We start from the raw sequence: 14,788 nt of genomic DNA, 5'->3' as shown, positions 1-14,788 counted from the left end.
CGGATACAAAGGCGTACTGCTAGGGGTGGCGGTTGCTTCGGGTTTCCCTTCTCCCTCCCTTTGGGAGGTGTTGCTCCCTTTCTTGTCCGTTCCTCCTCTTCCCTTTGTTTCAACTCCTTACACTGTTTCTGGTAGCATGCTAAGATTACCATTCCCCCTTATCTTTAGTTTGTCCCCTCCACCAAGCCCTTTGGTTCTCTGCAGTGTCTTTGGGATCCCACCCTTTCTTTTTCATGATTTCAATGAGTTTCTGATTTTTATCCACTAAATAGTGGGTGATGGAGTCGGGATCTCCCCCAGGGGATGATCCCTCCTCCTTTATTTTCAAGTCCTTCTTAGACATCCTAGATTTTATTCGTCTTTCCAAGAATTCTTATTTTACCTCGCGCGTATTTATAGGATTTTGCCGCCTATCCAACTTAGAGGATTTTGCCGCCTTCCCGGCTTACCAGACCTCACTTCTTCCTCGAGTCTGTCTTCCCTGGTTCTTTTAGTCGCACCTTACCGGTCCTCACAGTACGTTCTGAGCTTTCCAATTTATGGGTGGTAATTTAAAATGTACTCACCCTCTCTAGCTCAACGTTCCAGTGAACCAGCAAGAGCCTATGATCCTGCTCGCTGCGCCAAATGATGCAAGCCGAGAGGACCTAGAGAAATAAAAGGTCGACGCTTAGCCTTGATACCCCTCTGGACGGACTAAGTGAAATACAAAGTCGATGCCCCGACTAGTAGAAATTACAGACTTCGATTGGAGGTTCAAAACGGTCTTTATTCACAGGCCTGGGGAGAACCTTCTCAGATCCAACTCCACCGAGATGTTAGCGAATTTCATATTTATACATTTAACAGTCCATCACTTCCGTAGCCTATCCCGCGTGACACCTTACGCTATTCCCTATATTCGCGGTTAATCTTGTTTCTTCTTGTAAGCTTATTTTCAGTTCCTTCTGCCATTGGGGCCTTCCTCTTATCTATTCTTGCAACTTCTTTGCTGTAACAATCGCCCTTTGTTTTTGCCAGATGGCTTTGTCCGATTTCATGTTTTCTTAAGGTAACATGCTCATGTTAATTCTGTAGGGCAAGTATATTGGGGTTAATTTTATCAGACTTCAGTTGTAAGCCATGTTGCTATGCACACAGTGCATCTTTTACCGTTTAATTGTGCAGACCAGTGCCTTGCCCGAGCAAGTCCTCAAGTCCTCTTAATCATGGATCGATTCACTACCTCTTGTCCCGTTTCACCAAGCACACTGGTGATATATTATAGCTCAACATATTTATACATAAATTCAAGCGCTACATAAATTTGGTTATTTCAGGTAGAATTAGGAATGTGGTTCAACTGAGAGAGTTCGAGGATCTAGGATCCAAATTAAAAAGCAGAACCTCAACGGTAATAATATTTGGATTATTACCTGAGCCACGCACAAATTGGTATAGGGACAACTGATTAGAGGTTTAAATATGTGGCTCAAAGAGCGGTATGGGAGGAAGGGGTTTCAGTTCATGGGGCACTGGCACCAGTATTAGGGAAAGAGGGAGCTGTTCCGATGGGACGGGCTCCACTTAAACCGGGCTGGAACCAGTGTCCTGGCGAATCGAATAACTAGGGCAGTGGACAGGGCTTTAAACTAATCAAGGGGGTGGGGTAGGAGGATTCAGGAAAGAGTAAATTTAAAAGCAGCAAGAGAAATGTCAAGGCTCCAGAGCAGAGTAGAGTTCTGGGTAAAAATAAGCAGTGGGTCAGGAAGGGACATTGGGCTAGAACCGCCACTTTTTTTTCCTGCTTAACGCCCACTTTACCACTGAAATGACGTATGATGCCCATATATCACCCATTTTGGCACAAACTGGAAACTGGCGGGCATTTTTCGGAAACTTATCGGTGAGCGTTACTTTTCCCATGTGCTTAATGGCAAGAAAAAATATTACCGCCCGCCCACTTTTTTGGGGCGCAATCAGCAGGATGGGCAACTTCAACGCCCATATCATCACTCAGCGTTAATTTAACGCCGAGGTTCAATATTAACGCCCGCCGACTGTTTTTTGTCGTAAAAAGCATATTTACCCAAACTAGCGGCCATGGAGGTCGCCCATCGTCAATTTCACCATCTCGCACACATTTCACCCACAATATCGCTCGCTCAAAAAACCGGCCATAAAAAGTGGAACTAACCGGGACAAATCAGCGTTATGGATGCCATGTTGTCGATCACATGTCGCGTCCTTTAAAAGGCTGCTGTGCTTCAACTTCGGCGGAGTTCAGATGTACTCTGCAGCTCGTTGGAGTTGATGTGAACATCTCTAAAAACATCTTGACCACACTGTGACCGATTGGAATTGAAGAGTTGTGTTCGTCAGGACATTCCTTGTTTGTGACCAATCGGTGGAAAACAGAGAACTACTGCAATGAGGCCTGTCCTTTCTCACCCTCTCTTGGTGACCAAATACATGCAGCAGACTCAACATCGCCAAAGGAACGCTGCACTGCATTATGTTTCCAATGAACGAAGTGACAGACAGATGAGGAGGACGAGACGTTACACCCCCCGTAAGTACAAGGAGAAGCATTCTTACCTCGACTTGCCCGACACCACCTGCCTTCGGAGACTGCGCTTCCACAAAGAGGTTATCACAGGTATGCCAGCTGATAAGGGAAGATCTGTAGCCTGCCAGCACCATCAGAACTGCACTGTCCGTCAAGGTCAAAGTCACAGCGGCACTGTTGTTCTATGCCTCGGGTTCTTTTCGGGCCACAGCTGGTGACATTTGCAGACCTTCTCAGCATGCCACACATCACTGCATTAAAAAGGTCACTGAAGCCCTGTATACACGCAGGAGGGACTTGATCAACTTCCCTATGACCAGGGAGGCACAGAGAGAGAGGACTCTAGGATTCTCCAGAATTGCAAACTTCCCAAAGGTGCAGGGAGCAATAGACTGTACGTACATCGCAATACGGGAACCTTTTCAAGATGCTGAGGTTTTCAGGAACCGCAAGATATTCCACTCCTGAATGTCTAGCTGGTTGTTGACCACCAGCAAATTTTACTTGCTGTGAATGCTCAATTTCTGGGCAGCATCCATGATGTGCTCATCCTGCATGAGAGCACTGTAGCTGACTTGTTGAATAATGAGCCACAAGGTCAATGTTGGATGCTTGGGACAAAGGATATGGCCTCGCCACCTGGCTGACAACCTCCCTGCGTGACACCCATACCGAGGCTGAGAGGCGATACAACGAGAGCCACAGAGCAATTCGCAATTTCGTTGAGAAAACCATTGGAGTGAAGCAACTCTTCAGATGCTTGGACCACTCAGGAGGCGAGCTCCAATACCACCCTGAATTCGTAATGGTTTGCTCCATGCTACACAACTTGACTATCAGGAGGGGACAAGAATCGCCTGATGAGTCTGACAATCCACCTCACCAGAGAGAAGGGGAAGACGAGGAGGCGACGTTGACATCGGGCCAGACAATCAGGCTGATGCTGAAGCCATGCCCCCGCCCCCCCTGTAGACTGCATGAAAGGGCCCATGGTGGCATGATAGCTGCAAGAGCCTTACGTCAGGAGCTCATCAATGATCGTTTTGCCTGAAAGAATGTTGGTGTTATTTACAAGGTTGACACACTGCTGGGTGTGCAGGTCATACATCAATGGTGGGCATCACCTTGGTGACAGTTAAAGTTTAAGTTGATTGAAGTCAAGGGTGATTATACCCTTTGTTAAGGAATCACCAGCGTGTAATGGTGCAGCTATCTGAGCCAATGTGCTGCAAGATTTTGTTAAATAAAAAACATTTAAACCGAACATTAGTCTGAAATCATCAGTATTTCTGTACACACCAAACCTTCCCCCGACCTCCAACCCTTCCCCTTCCCCTCCTGACTCCAAGCTGCCTGGCCGAGGAGGTCCTCAGGCGATGCTTCATTGTGGGGGGGGGGGTTGATGGCCGAAGCGCTGCTTGGACAGAAACGGGAGAGGATGGTCCCGAGGTGAGAGCGTGCTCAGAGCCATAAGCAAGATGTTGCTGCTGGCTCATGTGTGGTTAGCAATGTGGGTACGTAAACTTGGGGTGCAGTGAGGCGCTCTGGGACCACTGGAAGCCCTCTGCCACCAGTATTCCTGGCTACCAGCACCTGGGCCTCCTCCATCCCTTCATTTTATATGTTATTTGTTGAACGAAAACTCGGTGCCAGCGGGCTTTTGCTGCTGCTGAATTTCCGTCCTTCCTCCCACAACAGCCAAACAAGCACACACCACAGTCACACATACTTTCAGTCCCTCTGAGCACCCTCTCACTCTTCTGCGCATGTCATGGTGTGACCCATGACCTTCAGAATCGCAGGAATGGAGCATTGCCATGCCGTTGCTAAGGACGGCCACACGTTACAGCAGGTGGTCAGAAAAATGTAACCCTACCGTCCATTTGATATTGCTCGCAGTAACACCCATATTCAAAAATGTAAACTAGGTGTTTTCATAATGTGCGAGAAGCTGGCAATCTGAAAACACTTTACCGCCCACGCCAGAAATAACGCCCATTTTTGTGGAGGTTCTAGCCCAGAGAGAGTAACATAGGTAATAAGATATCAGTGACATCAGGAAAAAATAGAAAAAAGTTCAAGTTAAAGGTATTAATCCTGAATGCGTGAAGCATTTGCAACAAATTAGATAAATTAATAGCACAGATAGAAATTAATAGGTTTGATCTAATAACCATTACGGAGATGTGGTTGCAAAATGGCCAAGGTTGGGAACTAAATATTCTGGGATATTTAGAATAGTAAAGGAGGTGGGATAGCCCTTACAATAAAGGACGGGATAAAGACATTAGAGAGAAAGGATCTTGGCTCTGAAAATCAAGTAGTAGAATCAGTTTATATGGAGCTAAGAAACAGCAAGGGGCAGAAAACATTGGTGGAAGTTGTTTATAGGCCCCCAAACAGTAGTTGTATTGTAGGGCAGAGTATAAATCAGGAAATTAGAGGCACATGTAACAAGGGTAATACAGTAATCATGGGGGAACTTTAATCTAAATATAGACTGGACAAACCAAATTTGCAGTAATAGTGTGAAGGACAAATTCATGGAATGTATACAATATCATTTTCTCGATCAGTATGTTGAGGAACCAACTGGAGAACAGACTATTTTAGAAAGAGTACAATGAGAAAAGGTTAATTAATAACCTTGTAGTAAAGGGGCCTTTAGGGAAGAGTGATCATAATATGATAGAATTTTTTATTGAGTTTGAAAGTGATTTAGTTAAATGCGAAACTACAGTCTTAAATCTAAACAAAGCAAACTACGTAGGTGTGAGGGGCGAGTTGGCTAAGGTAGATTGGGAAACTATATTCAAAGGTATGATGGTAGTCAAGCAAGGCAGTAGGCTCGCATTTAAAGAATTAATACATACATTACAACAAATATACATTCCTTTAAGGCATAAAACCCTACAGGAAAACTAACCGTGGTCCAACCATGGCGAACAAGATAAGTTTAAAAAGATAGTATTAGATCAAAAGAAGAGGCTTATAATGTTGCCAAAAAGAGAAGCAAGCTTGAGGATTGGGAGGATTTTAGAATACAGCAAATGAGGACCAAGAAATTGATGAAGAAAGGGAAAATTGAATGAGAGTAAACTAGTGAGACAAAAAAAAGACTGTAAAAGCTTTTATAGATATGTAAAAAGGAAAAGATTAGCAAAAGTAAATGTGGGTTCCCTACAGGCTGAGAAAGGAGAAATTATAATGGGGAATAGGGAAATGGCGGAGAAATTAAACAAATACTTTGGCCGGAATATTGCCGGCGCTCAGAAGATGGGATCAGAGGCATCTCTGACACAACATGCAGCGACTGGGGGGGGGCAATTTAGGTCATTTGGAGGGAGTCATGGGAGAGCCTGGGTGCAGCCCTGGACTTCTGTGCAGTGCTCGTCAGCGTTTCCAGCAGCTCAATGCTATAGAATATTGACAGCACAACTGTCACAATAAATTTGCACATGATCCCTTTAAGGAAATCGGCTAATGACACGTCATCAAATGACATCATCAGACCCGCTTGCTTTTAATTGGCTGGGAACCTCGCTGGGTGGGCTTCACAAGCCCAATTATAAAATCACTTCTACAGAACGGGATGGAATGGATTGGGACCCTGCTAATGGACATCACCTGTCTCGCTCCTGCCTCGGTTGGAGAAATCACGACCTTTGTGTCTGCCTTCATGAAAGAAGATGCAAAAATCTTCCCGGAAATTGTGGAGAACTAAGAGTCTAGCGCGAATGAGGAACTGAAAGAAATTAGTATTAGTAAAATAATAGCACTGAAGATGTTAATGGGACTGAAAGCTGATAAATCCCATGGACCTGATCGCCTACATCCTAGGGTTTCAAAAGAGGTAGCTATAGAGATAATGGATGCATTGATTGTCGTCTTCCAAAATTCTATAGACTCTAAAACCATTCCCAGGGATTGTAAGGTAGCTAATCTAACCCCATTTTTCAAGAAAGGAGCGAGAGAAAATGAGGAACTACAGACCAGTTAGCCGAACATCAATCATAGCGAAAATGCTAGAATTTATTATTAAGGACGTGGTAACGGGGCAATTAGAAAATAATAATAGGATTGGGCAGAGTCAACACGGATTTATGAAAGGGAAATCATGTTTGACAAATCTGTTAGAGGTTGTAACTAGCAGAATAGATAAGGGGGATCCAGAGGATGTGGTGTATTTGGATGTTCAGAAGGCATTCAATAAAGGTGCCACACAAGGTTATTGAACAAAATTAGGGCTCATTGGATTGGGGGGTAATATATTAGCAGCGATTGAGGATTGGTTAAAGGACAGAAAACAGAGAGTGTATGAATAAACAAGTTATTTTCAGATTGGCAGGCTGAAACGAGTGAGATACCATAAGGATCAATGCTTGGGCCTCAGCTATTCACAATCTATATCAATGATTTGGATGAGGGGACCAAATGTAATATATCCAACTTTGCTGATGATACAAAGCTAGGTGGGAATGTAAGTTGTGAGGAGGATGCAAAGAGGCTTCAAGAGGATATAGACAGGCTAAGTGAGTGGGCAAGAACATGGCAAATGGAATATAATGTGGAGAAATGTGAAGTTATCACATTGGTAGGAAAAATAGAAAAAGCAAAATATTTTTTTAAATCGAGAGAGTTTGGAAAATGTTGGTGTTCAGAGGGACCTGGGTGTCACGAATCACTAGAAGTTAACATGCAGGTACAGCAAACAATTAGGAAAGCGAATGGTATGTTGTACTCAAATCCTCTTGTGATAAAGGCCAAGAGTAAAGACATCTTAATGCAATTATGTAGGGCCCTGGTGAGGCCACACCTGGAGTATTGTGTACAGTTTTTATTGTGTTCCTAACACAGATGAGACTGCACACAGGGAGGTTAAAGTAACAGTGACCTCAGTCTTTATTAAGACACTCCAGAGTCAGGAAAAGGCCTTAGGGGTCAGCTTATATACAGTGCTTCCAAGGGATGCTGGGATCCCTTGGGACTTCAGGGGACGTGCTCCCTGGTAGCGGAACATGGGAGTGCATGCTTTACAGATACACAACATCACTCCCCCCACAAAGTCAAAGTGAAAACTATTGACAAGGTGAGGCGGCCGGGAGCCTTTCTTTCCTGGGTGGACCGCCTCGGTACAAATGTCTGTTCTGGTGTGTTGGCTGTGCCCTCGCTGGGCTGGCATGTTGTTGGCCCTGCAGGGCTGCTGGGTTCGATTTCCTGGTCTCGGGTAGTGTCGTTGATCCTTTGGGTGTGTGTTGTGAACTAGAAAAAGGTGGTGTCTGCTGTGGGTTGTTCAGGGCAGTCTGTGAACCGCAGCCTCGTTTGGTCCAGATGCTTTCTGTAAATTTGTCCATTGTCTAGTTTGACTCCCAGGCCGCCTGCAATTTCTGCGGTCTTGAAGAGTCCGTGTTCCATGTTTTTATTGAATGCATGAGGTTGCAGCCCCTGTTCCAATATTTAAAGGGGCTGCTCCTGAAATTCTGGCTGCACTTCAGTCCCACACTCCTGATCTTTGGGCTCCCTGTGCGGAGGGGAGCGGGTAGGTCCGAGGGCCTCCTCGTAGGACTGCTCCTGGGCACGGCCAAGGGTGCCATCAGCTGGTCCAGGCAGCGGGCGGTCGAGGGGCTCGTTCAGCCGGACTGCCTGCCTCTCTTGCGCACCTACATCCGGGCCAGGGTGTCTTTGGAGATGAGCATGCGGTGTCCACCGGTACACTCGCGGCCTTCCGCGAGAGGTGGGCACCGGAGGGACTGGAGTGCATTATAACCCACGGCAACCAAATTTTAATTTGATTTTATTTATTTTACAGTTTAATTTGTTTTAATTGCCGGGTTTTAGTGTCCCCCTCCCCTTTTATAGGGGGCACTTGTAAATTATATGATTTTAATGCACACAAAAAAAAAATCACAAAAAGGAAAAAAAACACAAAAAAAAAAAAAAAAAGAGGGCAGGTATAAGTGTCTGGAGTGTCCCCCAGATCGGGGGGCACTCAATCTAATGTTTGTTTTGTACTCCCTAAAAGAGTTGTCTAGTTTGACTACAAACACCCTACTCCCTTCTTTAGCTATCACCGTGCTCGCAATCCACTTGGGACCATGTCCATCGTTTAGCACATACACAGGGTCATTCAGATCAATTTCCCGTGACACAGTGGCGCGACCATTGTTTACATTTTGTTGTTGCCGCCTGCTCTCTACCTGATCATTCAGGTTGGGGTGAACCAGCGAGAGTCTAGTTTTAAGTATCCTTTTCATGAGTAGCTCAGCCGGGGGCACCCCTGTGAGCGAGTGGGGTCTCGTGTGGTAGCTAAGCAGTGCTCAGGACAGGTGGGTTTGGAGTGAGCCTTGTGACTCGTTTAAGGCTCTGTTTGATTTTTTGTACTGCCCGCTCTGACTGCCCATTGGAGGCTGGTTTAAACTGGGCAGAGGTGGTATGTTTGATCCCATTGCGGGTCATGAATTCTTTAAATTTGGCACTGGTGAAACATGGCCCGTTGTCATTGACCACTATGTCAGGCAGGTCGTGGGTGGCAAACATGGCCCTCAGGCTTTCAATGGTGGCGGTGGCGGTGCTTCCTGACATTATTTCACATTCAATCCATTTTGAAAAAACATCCACCACCACCACCACCACCAGGAACATTTTACCAAGAAACGGGCTCGCATAGTCGACATGGATCCTTGACCATGGTCTGGAGGGCCAGGACCACAAACTTAGTGGTGCCTCTCTGGGCGCGTTGCTCAACTGAGCACACACGGTGCATTGCCGTACACAGGACTCTAAGTCAGAGTAGATACCGGGCCACCACATGTGGGATCTGGCTATTGCTTTCATCATTACTATACCCGGGTATGTTCTGTGGAGATCCGAAATGAACGTCTCCCTGCCCTTTTTGGGTAGCACTACGCGGTTACCCCACAACAGGCAATCTGCCTGAATGGACAGCTAGTCCTTTCGCCGTTGGAACGGCTTGATTAGCTCTTGCATTTCAACGGGGATGCTGGCCCAGCTCCCATGCAGTACACAGTTTTTTTTTTACTAGGGACAAGAGGATCTTGGCTGGTCCAAGTCCTAATCTGGCGGGCCGTGACAGGTGATTTATCATTTTCAAACGCTTCCATGACCATCAACAAGCCTGCGGGCTGCACCACCATCAACAAGTTTGCAGGCTGTGCCATTTCCACCCCCGTGGTGGGCAATGGTAGCCGACAGAGCATCCGCACAGTTCTCGGTGCCTGGTCTGTGGCAGATAGTATAGTTATACGCCGATAGCGCGAGTGCCCACCTTTGTATGCGGGCTGAGGCATTAGTATTTATCCCCTTGTTTTCAGCGATATGACGGGCTTGTGATCGGTTTCCAGCTCAAATTTGAGGCCAAACAGGTACTGATGCATTTTCTTTACCCCGAACACACACGCTAATGCCTTTCTCAATCATGCTGTAGGCCCTCTCGGCCTTAGACAAACTCCTGGAGGCATAGGTGACAGGTTGCAACTTCCCCGCAACGTTAGCTTGTTGTAATACACACCCGACTCCGTATGACGATGCATCACATGCTAGCACAAGTCTTTTACACGGGTTATACAATACAAGCAGCTTGTTGGAGCATAAAATGTTTCTGGCTTTCTCAAAAATAATTACTTGGTTTTTTTTTCCCCATACCCAGTTCTCACCATTACACAACAACACATGTAGGGGCTCTAAGAGGGTGCTTAACCCCTGTAGGAAGTTACCAAAATAGTTGAGGAGTCCCAGCAACGACCGCAGCTCCGTGATGTTCTGTGGCCTGGGCGCATTCCTGATAGCCTGTCTTGGCGTCTGTGGGCCAAATGCCGCGATCTTTCTCCCCAAAAACTCCACTTCTGTTGCCATGAAGACGCATTTCGACCTCTTCAGCCGCAGCCCTACGTGATCCAGTTGCTGGAGGACCTCCTCCAGGTTTTGTAGGTGCTTGACGGTGTCCTGACTCATGACCAATATGTCGTCCTGAAAACCACCGTGCGTGGTACCGACTTACGTAGGCTCTCCATGTTTCTCTGGAAGATCGCTGCAGCCGACCGAATTCCAAACGGGCATCTGTTGTAGATGAACTGTCCCTTGTGCGTATTGATGCAGGTGAGGCCCTTCGAAGACTCCTCCAGCTCCTGCGTCATGTAGGCCAAAGTCAGGTCGAGTTTGGTGAACGTCTTGCCTCCGGTCAGCGTCGCAAATAGGTCGTCTGCCTTAGGTAGCGGGTATTGGTCCTGTAGCAAGAAACGATTAATAGTTACTTTAAAATCGCCGCAAATCCTGACCATGCCATCACTTTTGAGTACTGGAACAACCGGGTTGACCCACTCGCTGAATTCCACTGGGGAGAGGATACCCTCGCGTTGCAGCCTGTTCAGCTCGATTTCCACTCTCTCCCTCATCATATGAGGTACCGCTCGCGCCTTGTGATGGATGGGTCGTGCCTCTGGGACCTGGGCACCTTCACCGCGGAAAAGTTTCCAATGCCTGGCTCAAAAAAGGGAAGGAAATTTGTTAAGAACCTGGGTACATGAGGCCTCATCGACATGTGATAGCGCTCGGATGTCATCCCAGTTCCAGCCAGGATTTTTCCCAACCAGCTCCTTCCAAGCAGTGTGGCCATCGCCCGGGACAATCCAGAGTGGCAGTTTTTGCACCGTGCCATTGTAGGTGACCTTGACCATGGCGCTGCCCAGGACAGTGATACGTTCTCAGTTTCGTGTGGTGTACGTTCTCAGTTTCGTGTGGATGGGGCTCAGGGCTGGTCTGAGTGCCTTGTTGCACCACAGTCACTCAAACATCTTTTTACTCATGATGGATTGGCTAGCGCCAGTGTCCAGTTCCATGGCTACGGGTAAGCCATTCAATTTTACATTTAGCATTATAGGTGGACATTTCGTCAAAAATGTGTGCACCTCATGTACTTCAGCATCTGCCTCCTCTCTGAGGCTCGAAATTGCTTTGATCCACGATGGACCGATCTTCCTCTGCCATGTGGTGGTTAGCAGGTTTTGCAGAGCTTACAACTCGTCTGCAAGCTTGCTGGAGGTGCCCCATTGTTCCACAGCTCTTGCAAACATATCCTTTGAAGCGACAATAGGCTGAATGGAAGCCTCCACAACGCCAACAAGGTGTGAATTGCCTTGCATTCATCCTTTGTTGCGGACTCAATCATCTGGGTCACCTGAGGTCTGCTGGTAGTTGCAGACTCGTGGTTTCTGCCCTGTACATTTCTGCTCGCAAACACAGTTCTAGTTAATTTATGAACATTGGTAGCACTTGTGTGCTGAGAGATTTGTTTGGTGTTATCAACACCTGTGCTATCGCAATGGCCTTACTGAAGGTCGGTGTCTCTACAGTCAAAATTTTTCATAGGATAGTCTCGTGGCCAATGCCCAGTACAAAAAAGTCTGAGCATTTGCTCCAGGTAGCCATCAAACTCACATTGTCCTGCAAGTCGCCTTAGCTCAGCGACGTAGCTCGCCACTTCCTGACCTTCAGATCGCTGGCAAGTGTAGAACTGATACCGCCCCATCAGCACGCTCTCCCTCGGGTTAAGATGCTCCTGAAGCAGTGTACACAGCTCCTCATACGACTTATCTATGGGTTTCACCGGAGCCAGAAGATTCTTCAGGAGGCTGAGGAGGACCGCTCTCCTTCTCCGTCCAGCTCGTTGGCTACAAAGTACTGGTCTAGCCGTTCGACATAGGCTTCCCAGTCCTCACCCTCCAAGAATTTCTCCAGGATGCCCTCAGTTTGCTGCATCTTTGCATTGGATTCATCTACTCGTCACCAGTTATTGTGTTCCTAACACAGATGAGACTGCACACAGGGAGGTTAAAGTAACAGTGACCTCAGTCTTTATTAAGACACACCAGAGTGAGGAACAGGCCTTCGGGGCCAACTTATATACAGTGCTCCCAAAGATACTGGGATCCCTTGGGACTTCAGGGGATGCGCTCTCTGGTGGTGGAACATGGGCGAGCATGCTTTACAGATACACAACAGTTTTGGTCTCCTTACCGAAGAGAGAGCAAAGGTTCACCAGATTGATTCCTGGGATGGGGGGATTGTCCTATGAGGAGAGATTGAGTAGACTAGGCCTGTATTTCCCAGAGTTTAAATGAATGAGAGGTGATCTCATTGAAACATACAGATGTTTCCTCTGACTAGGAAATCTAGAACCAGGAGTCACAGTCACTTAAAAAAAGCCACTGATTTTTGGGTGCTGCCTGTCAGGCTATGAGCTGACCTCACAACTATGCAAGGTGAGTTACTTGGCATAATATCACAGCGCTATTGATGCACAGCGCACAATGGAAAAAAAGACACCTTGTCTGTTACCAGCAGCTCTTAAAAGGTTGCTGATTGGCTTAAAGCTCATTTTACTGAGGGGTAGAACTGCTGGAGCAAGAAAATGATCAACACCCTTCCAGGATTCAGCTTCGGAGGTCCTGCTGTAGGACGTGCTGGACAGAAGGGTTAGCGTGGCCCTCTCCTTTTTGGAGTAAAGTGCCATCCTGGTTTGAAGAGTAGCACGAGAGTAACCTAGAGGAAGTGATAGAAAGAATGAACCACTCCTCTCTTGTGGCCAGATCCTCAGAACAAGTATAGGAAGACATTCACTGGCCTCCAAAGGGTAGCCAAGTTAAGTGTGCTCATACTTAGCTTAATGTTACAAAGTTGCCTTACAATGCCTCTTAACAGCACTTTAATGCAAGCATCATAGAGGGAGAATGCACATACATTGGCATCTGCTAACCTGTTTTCTAAACACAGGAGCGCACATGTTGTAGCACTGCACTCTGTATTGTTGCTATGCCAATGCACTTGCCCAATGGGCCTATAAAGTCAATGGAAAGGAAAATCATGCAGGCCGTATAACCAGCAACCCAAGTTGAATTTTACCACCTGTGTCTTTTATGAAAGTTAATGTTGCACAGGATGTATTATTGCCACACAGTATTTATTAAATACAGCAGTCAGGTCAATCCTAAGAGAGCCCTTGCCACACCTCCACCCCTCCACCACTGAGCACAGTCCTTTAACAGTTTGTTAACATTCATTAGTGATTGTCAGAAGAATTTGATTACATCTTTGTAGGTCCTTGAATTAACAATTTAATATTAATAATCAACAAAGAGTTAAAATAGTTTAAAAAAATAAAGAACGACGAAAGAAAATGGCGACACCGAGTAAGGACAGAAAATAAAAGTTACAATGGAAAAGGACAAATTGGGTATGGCCCCCTCCCATGACAAACCTTGCAGGAGTCACCAAAATCCTGCGGCTAGCTCTGCATAGAGCTATTTATTGCGCAGTTTACTGTATTTTATTACTGTATTTATTTATTGTATACAAAATGAAATAAATGCTATACGACAGCTGAAGGTTCTGGAAGCATTCCAACCTAGAAAATTTGCAAAAGTTGACAACTCTAAAACAGCTCCCAGTATAGTGACTTGGGTGACTTGTTCGACTGAGAGTGCGGGAGATACCAGCTTGACATAACTTAACCTGCAGAAATACCCAACTTTCTATCACTTGCAGAAGATTGTGGCTAAAATTACTGCCATTTTCTCGATATATACGAGGACTCTCTGATTGCTAGATTGTTTAAATCCCAAAAATGGTTCAGAAAGATAGTTTTTTTTTTACCTGACACAAAAGCAAAATTATTTTCGGACATTCGCCAGTTCTGACATAGACCTGAAACGTTAACTCTGTTTTTCTCTCCACAGCTGCTGCCTGACCTACTGAGATTTCCAGCATTTTCTGTTTTTATACCACCATGTGGACATCGGAGCTTGCCTTGATTGACACGGACAGGAGCCAATCAGGGGGAGCCCCGTAACCAAACTCGTCTTTCAGCTAGATTTAAATCAACTGGCAGAGCAAACTGAAATCCTCTTCGACCTTTCAAACAAGAAAAAGCAAACATGTTCTTGGTTAATAATCTTTTATTGTTGCCTAACTGTCAAAAGAAACCACAGCTGCTGCTAACCACACATATTGTCCGTCTGTCAGCAGAGCATAATAGAAAAGGAGCAGGTGTTAGTTAATATTTTTAAATTGAGACTTGCCCAAAATAAAAGTTTTGAGAGATCAATCTCCAGTATGTTTCAACGTTTTTGCAAAAAACAAACAAACTCACAAATCATGACAGGATGAGCTTGAGACATATTTCAGCTTCAACACAGAGATGCATGCTGGGAATTGTTGTCACATGCA

The 14,788-nt window shown here is 45.9% G+C and overlaps 1 long non-coding RNA gene across 1 annotated transcript; it reads right to left on the bottom strand.

Moving 5' to 3' along the window:
* Positions 1-748: 748 nt before the first annotated feature.
* On the bottom strand, positions 749-14,393 carry LOC139278213 (uncharacterized). The gene is made up of 2 exons (XR_011596218.1): positions 14,216-14,393; positions 749-1,071 (listed from the first exon to the last, which is right to left on the bottom strand). It is a non-coding gene; the product is annotated as an uncharacterized lncRNA (long non-coding RNA).
* Between the last annotated feature and the right edge of the window lie 395 nt (positions 14,394-14,788).

This window comes from Pristiophorus japonicus, chromosome 13 (genome assembly GCF_044704955.1).
Source record: "Pristiophorus japonicus isolate sPriJap1 chromosome 13, sPriJap1.hap1, whole genome shotgun sequence".
In the NCBI taxonomy this organism is placed as follows: Eukaryota; Metazoa; Chordata; class Chondrichthyes; family Pristiophoridae; genus Pristiophorus; species Pristiophorus japonicus.
The sequence above is the reverse complement of the archived record's forward strand: the minus strand, read 5'-3'. Positions and strand labels throughout refer to the sequence as shown.